At 36.9% G+C, this 11,756-nt stretch overlaps 1 protein-coding gene across 1 annotated transcript in view; it reads left to right on the top strand.

Moving 5' to 3' along the window:
* The first annotated feature begins 670 nt into the window (after window positions 1-670).
* LOC107725509 (plexin-B2-like) overlaps window positions 671-11,756 on the top strand; it is an 85,346-nt gene continuing 74,260 nt past the window's right edge. Inside the window, exon 1 of the mRNA XM_016534784.1 lies at window positions 671-1,060. The gene's annotated coding sequence lies outside the window, so the exon portion shown is untranslated. The remainder of the gene's footprint in view (window positions 1,061-11,756) is intronic.

Raw genomic sequence — 11,756 nt, 5'->3', positions numbered from 1 at the left:
TTTTATTTGATCAAAAAATGCTTGAAAAATATTTATTTTAATTTATGTTTGAATGTCATTGTATTGAAGCCTTGAAGCCGTGATTCCTGAACATCTATTTAACTAAATCGTAATTTTAATTGATTAACTTTGCTGATTCTAACATTTCTGGTACTGTATTTTTATTATTATAATTTTATCATGTATTTTTATTATTATTATTTTATCATGTCACTATTTTTGTGTATTGATGCCTTGGCAACAGTGTATGCCATACAACTGACATTTATTTTATGTGTTTTTATTATTGCATATTACAGTTATTATTTTATTTAAAAAATGCTTGAAAAATATTATATATTATTGAAGCATTAAAGACTGTTCCTGAACAATTATTTTTATTAAATTGTCGTTTTAATAACTAAATTTTCTGGTACCATATTTTATTTTGTTATGTGACTTTTTGATGTTTTGGCAACACTGCATGGCATAAAATTTAAATACATTTTATCTGTCATATTTTATTATTGTATATTGTATAATTTATTTTATTTTATTATGTCACTGCATTAAAAAAAATGCAACCTGAAATTGAAAGTGTTTGCGTTGTGTGTGTGTGTGTGTGTGTGAGAGAGAGAGAGAGAGTGAGAGAGTGAGAGTGAGAGAGAGAGAGAGACGGTGCTCTCTCTGGTCAATCGGGGCAGGTCCAGATGAGTCCTGTGTCCTCATACATCAGCTGTCGGGACTTTTACTTCACCGGCTTTCCTTGAAAACTCACACAGGTACCCGTGAACATTCATACTTCACCCGCACCTGGCGTCTTATCTGAAGCTCAGCCTACAGGGCGTGGAAAAGCCGGGAATTGTTTTCGACGCTGGATTCCCAACATCGCCCATACTTCTTCGGATTTCCCTAACAAAGTGTCCTGCTTCCCCGGCTTTTCTCAAGGAATACTCTATTTTACTTCTAGCTCCGGTGATCCACTTGGAAGACGAATAATGTAAAGCTTTGATCGCGATCGCTCTCTGGCAGTTTCCGAACAGAAATCCTGATCTGCCATCGCGAGTTGTTTCTCAGAAAGGTGAGTGAGTGTTCAACTTTCTGTTTGTTTCAAGTGCGTGGTTTACATTTTTTAGCCGCGCATGTTTGTAAACGTTTAAAACAACGTCCAATCGCTTTATTTTCTTGAGTCTTGCGCGTTCCTCCTTCAGACTTGAACTGTTATCGCTACATTTGTGACATTCTTTCAAATTAAATCAGATTGAAGCAATTTAAGTGGATTCGCAGTAACCGCTTTTGAAGCTTTTGTAACACTTACAACAAAAACATCGAGTCTCATTAACATGCAACTTTTGTAATGTATTGTTTCAGCTGTCGTTGATTGTTTAAATATGTAAATTTAGCGATAAAAGCACGCGCGGGGGTCGCGAGAATGTGGAAAGATACGCGACGTCGATAATGTCTCATAAAAAAGTATCAGTACTGACATTCGTTAAGTACCATGCTGTTTACATGGTATTCCAGGCAGGGTATTTCCAAGATTACCATGGCACTGGGTCCAAAGCACAATAGTAGTACCATGGTACATATCTAAAAACATGACTATATGTGAAAAGAAAAACATCTAAGTACCATGATTTGACATTTATAAGTGCCACTTTGGCTTCTGATCGTTCGGTTTATGCAGCACATATTTGCCTTCAATCCTCTAAGGTCTTTAAGAAACAAGATTTTCGGGTTTACACATGACATGTTAGCATGTTGTTGATAACTCAAACTCTCCTTTGCTCATTCTGTTTGCTTTAGCCGGATGTTTGTTCGCCTTAACACTGTGCTGATGCTTGACACATGCTGTCCTAATAGTGTATCTAGCACTATCTCATCTAAGATGCTCTTTGGTGATGTAAAACAATGATTAATGATGGGATATTTAGCAATACATGTTGTGTTTGATTGACCGTGGACCATTTGTCACAGACTGTGGCTGGAGCAGAAAGCAGAGCTAGTATCTCTGTTCCTGTTGTCATCGTCTGATGAGTTTCACGTACCTTCATTTCATTTTCTCCTGGCTTGTTTATTCTCCCAATGACACCCAGCTCTCATATTATACAAGCTATTGTGATAAAATCAACTATAATGAGGTAATCAAATTTCCCTCTGCTCTGTAATTGGGTGGCTGCGTTGCTGTTTGTATTGCAGTGAAGTTCATTGCTGGCAGTGTTACACAACTGATCACTTTGAATGTTTGTCTATGAGTTAAAGGCATACTTTGAAGCTTTGCTTAACTGGCGAACCTTTTACTGGAGAGTTCAAGTCCAAGTTTAGCCTACATTTAAAGCGATGCCCAGCAACAATTTGAAAAGCTCACCTAGATGGCTATTCCAAATGGACATTGATGACAAACAGCGTCTGATACAGTGAAAAAAAGGCATATTTTCACTCAGAAATTGCTAGTTAATTTTGCAGTTCATTAAAAAGTAACAGCAAGCACTACATTCTTTTACACCAATACAAGTACAAATACACAGTGCTTCTGGGAAATAGCACTATTCTGTGTGCTTAAGCCCTTCTAACCAAATCCCAACTACTACATATAATCTAAATCTTGGAGTGTTTTTGATTGCATTCATTTCAGTGGGTTTGCATGGATTTGATGACTGTAATTAGTAGAATATTAGCTTTATTAACAATTAACATTTGTTAATTAACATAGTTACTGAATATACATAAACAGCCGCAAAACTTTATTTTGATTCTTCCGTATGGGAACGTTCCTCTTGCTTGAGCGATTCATAGCAGGAAGTCATCCGGCCCCCTCAAGGTCAAAGATCAATGGTCAAAAACAGTGAGCGTGGAGTACATTCTTTTTACCCATCTTTCTTCCTCCATTTTTTGTCTCTTATGAGCAATGATTGTGTTTATTTGTGCTTCTTGTTGAGGAACAAGCACCCAGTACACAGTGGCCTCATTCATACACTTCCTGAGGACTTTGTGTGTTTGTGTTTGTTCATGTCGCCCATAGAACATGGAGCTGGCTTGATTAAAGAATCATGATAATCATGTGAAACCCTCATCTTCCTGTTTTGAGTCACTGACTTGTGTCTCAACAGGTCCTTTGGTCTGTGATTATCAGTGTTGATTGTTATGAGAGTGATAATGCTGAATAACTGGCATTAAAGAGAGTGTGTTGAAAATGCGTACGGTATGTATCTGTGTTTGTGGTTTCGTTGTCCTTGTTCGTACATCTTCGCCGGGCCTCTTGGATAAGCCCATCTGTGGTCTGGATGTTCACTCAGTCATTCTCACTTCCTGAACAGCCCACTCAGTTATGAGCTAATCACAATGGCTTTTCTTTCTGCCGTTCTGCGTTATGTTTCTCAAGAACACTCTTGGCGCAGGAGTAGGTACGTTTTCTCTTTTTTTGAAGGTACTTTACTTTCACAGTTGCTCATAATTATGTAATGATTAATTTTCTATTCGTGCTGTGGGCACGATTTTTGAATAATATAAAATAATATGCTTAGTCATGCATAAACAGATCTCGGAACAGCACGTCTATCTTAAAGGGAAGGTTCACCTAAAAATGCAAATTGATATTTTAATCACCCTCATGTTATTTTCAAACCCGTTTGAGATAGTAACGTGGAACATTTTGAAGAATTTGAAGAATGTAGTTATTGCTCTTTTTCATTTAGTTACAAAGAATGACTGAATGTTGCAAAAGCATCATTAATGTGTCATAAAACGTACTTTTGTGCATAATGTTCTTTTTAGCAGCATCATATGACCCCTTTAAATATTCTGAAGCCATGCATCAGATTTTGAGTCAATCATTAAGGCTGGTTTATGAACAGGATCAACCAAGTCATTGACGCAAAATAATTATTCATTCGTTAACTCTGTCTAATATTAAAAAGATTGTCAGGAGGATGTTCTTCAAAAAGTCACCTTGACAACATACAAAATTGGTAAATTATGTTATTGAGTCAGTGAGTGGAACTTGAGAAATGGATAAGTTTGATTCATGAACAGATCATTCAGGCAGGTTTTGTGAACTGTATCAACCAGTTCATTAAAATGATTTGACTCAAAAGAGTGATTCATTCGTAAACTCTCATTAAGGCTGATGACAAGGTATTGAATGTTTTTAGAAGACATGGAATATATTGCAAAAGTCATATGAACTTCCTTTTTGATACTTTTATTGTTCTTTAATGGTCATTTTGGAGTTTAACAGTCCCAGTTCTCATTTACTGTCTTATATTAAAAAGATTGGCCAGGATGTTCTTCAAAAAATCACCATAAACATGACTCTTTTTAAGATGTTTTTTTAACCACAAAGGGCTTAAGTCAGTGAGTGGAACTTGAGAAGCGGATCAGTTTGATTCATGAATGGATCATTCTGGCTGGTTTTGTGAACTGGATTTATCCAATTCATTAAAAAGATTTGACTCAAAAGCATGATTCACTTATGAACTGTGATTAAGGCTGATGTCCCTTTGAGGTCAACTAACCTTTGTAGTCCCGTATGCCCCAGAACAGCCTTCTGCAGGTTGCCCTTCTCTGTCAGCTGTTGCAATAGAAGCAAGCATCTTGTCAGTCTGAGGAAAGCACTCTGAATCCTCATATACGGTGACGCTAATGGATTTCTATGGGCGCTAATTTAGGCCTATGTCACGCTAATGGATCTGCAGTGGTAGATTGTGCTGAGAATAATGAAAAAGCCGCACAAAGGCTGATGTCTGTCGAGAAGCCGCCACTTCGCCACAATGCCTGATACAACCTCGTTTTCCCCCTCCATTCTGCTTTAATTCAGAATGTGGCTTTTGGGCATCATATTTAATTATTGGGAATGAGGTGGAGAGGAAGTGTGAGATGGAGACATGCCAGGGCATGTTATGATGTCCTAGAGCTCACGTCTTCTGGGGTTGGAGCAGCAGATTCATTTGCTCGCATCGCCCTTCTTTTGCGTTATCAGGGGACAAAGGTTATGTTTATTTCAGACTTCCGTTTAAGCTGTTGGCCTGGAATGCCTTGTGCATTAATGCTCATCATGAGAGATATTATGTTGTAGGATCATGGGAATTTGTGCCTGTGCTTCTCCTAAATGTTGTTTATATTCAGTCACACGCTTCAGCAGTCATTGATTTGTGTATAGATAACCGCACAGGTGTCCTTCCATACTGAGAAGGCATAGACCTGCTTTTCGGAGAGAGTTCTACGATATAAGAGCTGTTTCGCTCTGAGTTAGTGCTCGATCAATATGGGTTTTTCATCAGCTGATACCTAGAGAGCGGGGTAGCTGATGAAATGTTAATACAGTATGATGGCAATTGCGACTAGTAATGTTTGTGCCGTATCGATTATTCACAGATTTTTATTTCAAATGTATTTAATTTTATTGGCATTGGTCTTTTGGAGATATATATATATCAGCTAATATTGGATATTTAATTTCTACTCTCTTTACGTTTAGGTTACATTTAGAACTCTCTGTAAGATGTTGACAAGGGTAATCCAAAACACTAATAATTTAATAATATTGTTGATTGTTATAGATTTGTGATGCCTAAGTTAGCATTTTCCATTTCAAATAATTGAATTTGTTTTTATTTATGTAATATAGAATTTTTTCATTGGCCATTTATCGGTTAAAAATGTCTGAAAATACATTATTGACTTTTTAAATGCATTTTGTTGTATTTATTTTTTTATTTAAGGCTGTTGGTAAATTCACAAATTTTTAAGCGCTTTGTTCTTTATATATTTAGACAATATAGTATAGATCTGCCATCATGGTTATCAAAATAAAAAATATATTATTTTTATTATTCTTATTAATTCACAAGACTGTTGGTAGATTAAATATTTTTTTAGTGTTTGTGTGTGTTTTGTTTTAATATATACTATAGAATTGCAATATTGACCATTTATTGGTTATAAAAAAATGGCTGAAATGATATTTTCAGCTTTTTGGTATCAACTAGATTTTTAATAATGGTGTCATCCCTAGCTGAAATTTTACACTGTATACTCAATTTATTTATTTTTATTATTAATTGATAAGGCTGTTACTAGATTTAACTAGTTTTTAGCGTTTTAGTTTTTATTTATTTAGGCAGTCTAGAATTTTAATATTGGTCATTTAGGCCTATTAGTTGTCAAAAAATGTTTAAAAATATATTATTGGCTTCTTCATATAGACTACATTTTTAATTGTGGTACATACCTAGCAGAAATTCAAAACTGTTTATTCTTTTTTTTTTTAATGGACAAGGCTTAAAAATGGGCAAATTTGTTAATTGCCCCAGTGGGCACCGTTATTGGCCAAGTATTGGCTGAATAATTAGCCTGGCAGATAAATCAATGCGCAGTACTGGTCTAAGAATGAAATAAAAGGTTATTAGAGATAAATATAGCTGATGTTTTTAAGAAGCTTAAACTGACTTACAGAAATAAGGATATCACCTCCTCTAATGTGAATTTTTAGATTAGAAAGAGTTCTGAACGCACGGAAAATCTGATGATGTTGGGACTTTGTGTAAAGGTCAGAGTCATTAACACTTCTTCTGTTTTGTTTGTGCAAGTTTCTGACTAACTGGATCTGTCTGACGGCCATCCGTCCTCTTTACAATGACTCAAGCATGTCTGCTCTGTGTTTTTTGACCATGCTTGTCATGTTCATGGGTGTGACTTAAGTGTGTGTGTGAGTGTGAGGGTGGGCAGGGTGTCTAAATTTAGTTGATCGTATTAATTAGTAACTCGGTATCAGCGTCATGCCGAGAGGACGGAGTGAATTGTCACTGTAATGTCTCTGGTGCATTTCAGCGTTCGCTCGAGACGGCCTCTCTGCTTTTAAACGGTTTGTTTAGGAACCTGTCGCCAACCGCAGATCCATTAGCTGTCCTTGTGTGCTGTTTTGGCAGGTGTGTACATTTCTGTCAGACTGGGAAATGTGTGTGTGTGTGTGTATGGCCAAACGTGGGTGGTGTCAGCAGGTGTCAAAGAGTGTGTGAGGTGAGATCACACTTCTCCTACATCTGAGTGACAGCTGTAAGTCTCTTGGGGACACACACACAATGCCACATCCCCCAATCTCTTACGGTGTCTCACAACACATATGGAGCCCCCCACAAACCCTGCAACCTGTCGTCCTGTCTGGCTGTCTCTTCCTCCATGGCTAATGTCTGACAAAAGCTCATAATGAACCGAAATGGCCATTAAGATGATTGATTGCTTCATTCACTCATCTATTCACCACCTTTATTAGCCTAAAAAGTGTATTTAACATCATGGCACGATGAGCTGTACCTCAAAAGACCATTTCTAATGTAATCACGATCACCATTAGGGTTTATTGTTTGTTCTGGAGCAAAACGTCCCGCGTCTTTTACTCTGAATTCAATCGGCGAGCTCTTCGGGGTCAGGTTACGCTTCTATGAACGCTAAATCTCTTTCAGCTCGAAACATGAGGACTTTGACCCGGGTTTTACAACGTTACACAATCCTAACAAAAGTCCATTGACTGAGTGGTTATTGAACAAGGTGCTTGTCCTTACAGACTCGCTCTGTTTTAAGAGGCCTCCAAGATTGAAACTATTGCTGTTTTGAAGACCCTCCAACTGAGTTCTATTCGGGGTCCTGTAAAAACAAGAACATGTTTTACTCGCTGCTTGCCAGGAGACAGAGAGAGTGAGAGAGAGGTGGCAACATCTATTCAGCTCTGCCCTAATGTCAGTCAAGTGCTTCCCATTTGCAGAACTTCAAAGCAGACGCTGCTTTTCTGCATTTAGCTCCATCTGATTTGGATGATGAATGCACTTGCGTAACGGTGCGACTGGATGAACCGTGCAGGAACTCAATGGTAGCCGCAGCCGTGCAAAAATGACATGCACGGTTTATATAAACGCATCCCTTTGAGTCATGTAGGTCTAAATCTTGAATACACAAAAACACTTGGAACCGTCCCATGTTCTTCAGCTCTGGCCAAAAATGAGGCCCATGTGAAATAATTGACATATGGCTGATTCATGGAGTCTTTGTATAAAACGGACGGCTTTTCCAGTTTTATAAAGTCATTTTTAACATTGTCAGATAAATTTGTGCTTTATCATTGTGTTGCAATGTAATTATGGTTTCAGAAAAGTAACAGTTGATATTGTAAAGTTTAATTTGATATTGCGGTACAAGCTCAAGGTAGAGATTCTACAAAGTGCTTCTTAGAGAATGTAATGCAAATATTTCTACAAACATCCCCTTTATCAGATGCTTATTATATAAAATCATGGCAACAGGGTTGACATTTTGAGATGTAAACCTATATAAGATAAATTGATAATAATGATAATCTCAAATATATTTATATATATGAGACATATATATATATATATGAGAGTAATATTTGATCAATATCTCTCTGTAGAATTAGCAGAATTTTTCTTTTATCAAATTAATGGTGTTATATAAATTTGTGGTATATTTACAAAACAATTGCTGTATTTCTTTCTTATATGTGGGACACAAATGCACCCCATTTTGTAGCGACCCCATGACCTCTTTTGGATATTTTTATTAATCTTCCTGCTGCCATATGTTAACAATTCAAATGTATTTTGCTTTTTTTTTTTTTTTTTTTCTGCTGAACGGAAAAGCTGCTTAAAAGACCTGTTAGTTGGCCTTTTGTGTCTATGAAATGTACTGGTGAATTGCTCCTCGATAACATTGACACAGCGGGATTTAATTCCTCCACGGGCATCAGCGGTCTTGCTGTTAATCCTCAAACAGTCCAATTTCCTCACACTGAGCTTTAATTTTAATTATCATCTTTAAAATACTGCTAATATTTCGTCCTGCTGTGCTGTGCCAATAGCTCTGAGCTGTAGGATATTTCCTCTTCCCTTTTTTCTCGGGATCAGTAATATTAATTACGGAGACAGGCTGCTTCTGGGGCTGAAGGTGTGATGATATGTATGTGAATTGAAAAGATTTTATAAGTTTGCCCTTTTTTTCCTGTTGACTATGAGAGATGCTAATAACCGCACGTATTTTGCGGGAACGGAATGATGGGATTAGTGTTTGTTTAAATGTGCCTTACATGTGTTTGTCTTAGGGAATGTGGGGGAGAAGGGTACATGAGTAACAGCTGGAGGCCAAGGTCATTTAAACCTCAACTGTCAAATCATGAATTATTGAAGGGGCGGAGTCACAGCAGGACTGGTTCTCATGGTCACATATGATCCTATCACTGTGTGCTGTCAGAATGGAAACTCCCATAGATTCCTGACTGGAATGTGTCACTTCCGAAGTTCTGGAAGTTTGGAAAAACAACTGATGCAGTAATGTCAGTCACTGGTTATCATGAGTCATATGACCTGTCATCTTCCTGATTAGGGTCTGGTAAACATTAATGATAAACATGGCTTTTTAAGACCGATTAGTCATTTAGACAAGATATCAACTAATCAATATTGAAAATATGTTGTTTTACACATCCCTTCTGTGAATCTTCCCTGATTGTCTATAAACGTTGTTGATTTCTGAAGGGTGACAGGAAGAGCGAGAGAGACAGAGCGCTGCTAGCTTGGGAAGTGAACGATCTGTTTACTGATTGACCTCCACTTGCATCCACTTTTTAATGGTTAGTAAATCACCCTGTGCTCCCCGCGGAGTGACCTAGCACAGTTATGGACTTCCAAGAGTGTGTGGTAAGTATGTGCTGCAGTGTTCATTTTAACACATCAATGCAGCACACACACAGAGCGGTTACGCACAGGTCAGAGATGATCATGCATGACCAAAGTAACCTGCTCACCGCCCCCCCCCCAAAAATAAATGTTGTGAATAAAATATAGGAATAAAAAAAATAAAAAAAATAAATAAAGCAATAAAATAAAAGAAATGCATATAACTATATAAAAGTTCGCTTTCAACAAAATATTTAGTGAATAAAATAAAGTGATAAAAATAACAAGCAATAAAAAATTATACATAACTGTATAAAATTTAAATAAAACTAGTTTTACATTTTCCGTAGAAGAAAAGTTTGCATAAGTTGACTGAAGTGTTCTGTATAGGTCTGTGAATATTCTGAGTGATGTTATAGTGGTACTGTTATTTATATTTATTTTTTTATTTTTGTAAAGTTAAGGACTATTTTACTTCAGAATAAGAATCAGTATCAGAATGAGTTTTATTGTTTGCACATATAAGGAATTTGTTTTAGTGACAGAAGCTCCACAGTGCAACAGAATGAGTGAAAAGACAAGACACAGAGAATAGACAATGTACAAAATAGCAAAAACACAATATACATGTTGTTATGTGCAAATTTGAAATGTAAATGAGTATGCGTTAAATAAATAAATGTATAATAGTGTTGTGTATTCCATGTTTATTGTCAAGTGTTCATAAGATGGATTGCCTGAGGGAAGAAACTTGGAGTGTTATGTTTGTTTTCATTCAGTATCCATTTAAAAAAATATCGGTTATCGACCAGGGCGGTCTAACCTATTTATCGTTATTGGTAAAATCTGCTATCGTTCAACCTCTAATAGTTACAAAGGTTGCTAAAGTGTAGAATTTCTGAGTGGTTTTTAGTCTGTTGCTAAGCGGTTGCTGAGATGTTGCTAAGTAGTTTCTTATTGGCCAAGTTTTGATGTCTTTGTTTACACTGCACACAAATCTGGTTTGCTTTTCAATTCTGATCTTTCGATTCATTGATGGCATGGTCATTTTGCAAGTGAAATCTGTTGAGCCAGTGTAATAAATATCAGTTAGGCCTATATTTTGTCGGTTGCTATAGTCATGATATTGCCATGAGACTTCCTTATACAACAACTGAGACCTTTTTTATAATATTGCATATATGTTGCATGCCGGACAAGAAAAAAAAAAAAAGTTTGAAATCCAATCTCACCATTCAGACCGAGTTTCATTTAAAAAAATCAGACATTAATTGGATTTTAAACCACATAATATGGATGTAGTTTGGATCAGATTTTTAGTGTTTTTAAGCTCTTCAGACTGCATAAAACGCAGCCATTTAGAGTCGATTATAACAAAATATAAGATATTCATCATGCCTTTTAGATATGGTTAGTTAAACAAGTAATAGCACACAACTTCTTAACAAACCACATAATTGTATAAAGCATAATTGTACAGTTCATGTTTAAAGCATAAATGGTGCAGGACAAGTTATATGCTGAAGTTTAATACTTACATTTGAGGTTTGTTCAAATCTCTAACCCCAAGTATGACTAATATTAGAAGTGATGCATTTATGTTGTTGCGATCTCTGCCCTGTTGAGCTCTGAATCTCCTCTGGCATTTCCAAATTGAGCTGGATGGGAAATTTTTTTTTCTTAACACAGACTCACACACTGTGTTTCCCATCGGCTTCAAAGATGCAGTGAACAGATAATCTAGAGCGTGTCCACGTATGCATGTGAGAAAGGGGGAGAAATATGAGTCAATGCGTAAAATGGAGATTTAACCGATTTCACGTATAAATGCTCATACTTAAATAGCATAATTGTGTAGCGTGAATGTGTTCTGTGTATGGTTGTGTGGTCGGACGGAGTCTCTGTTTCAGCTCATGAGCTTAATTTCCTGTGCGCTGGCTCGCTGCCCGCCTGATGTTGGCTGGATGCCTTTCTCTTTCCTTCTCCTCTCCCTCTCTTTTGCTCTCTGTCATTCCCTTTCTCATTCTCGTCGCTTGCTTCCAGCTCTGACCACAGCAGCTTTCCCAGAATTCCCTGACAGCGTCCCAGCGTTCA

Source organism: Sinocyclocheilus rhinocerous, unplaced genomic scaffold (genome assembly GCF_001515625.1).
Source record: "Sinocyclocheilus rhinocerous isolate Xijiao unplaced genomic scaffold, SAMN03320098_v1.1 scaffold153, whole genome shotgun sequence".
Lineage (NCBI taxonomy): Eukaryota > Metazoa > Chordata > Actinopteri > Cypriniformes > Cyprinidae > Sinocyclocheilus > Sinocyclocheilus rhinocerous.
Note: the sequence above shows the minus strand (reverse complement) of the source record. Positions and strands in the feature narration are given on the sequence as shown.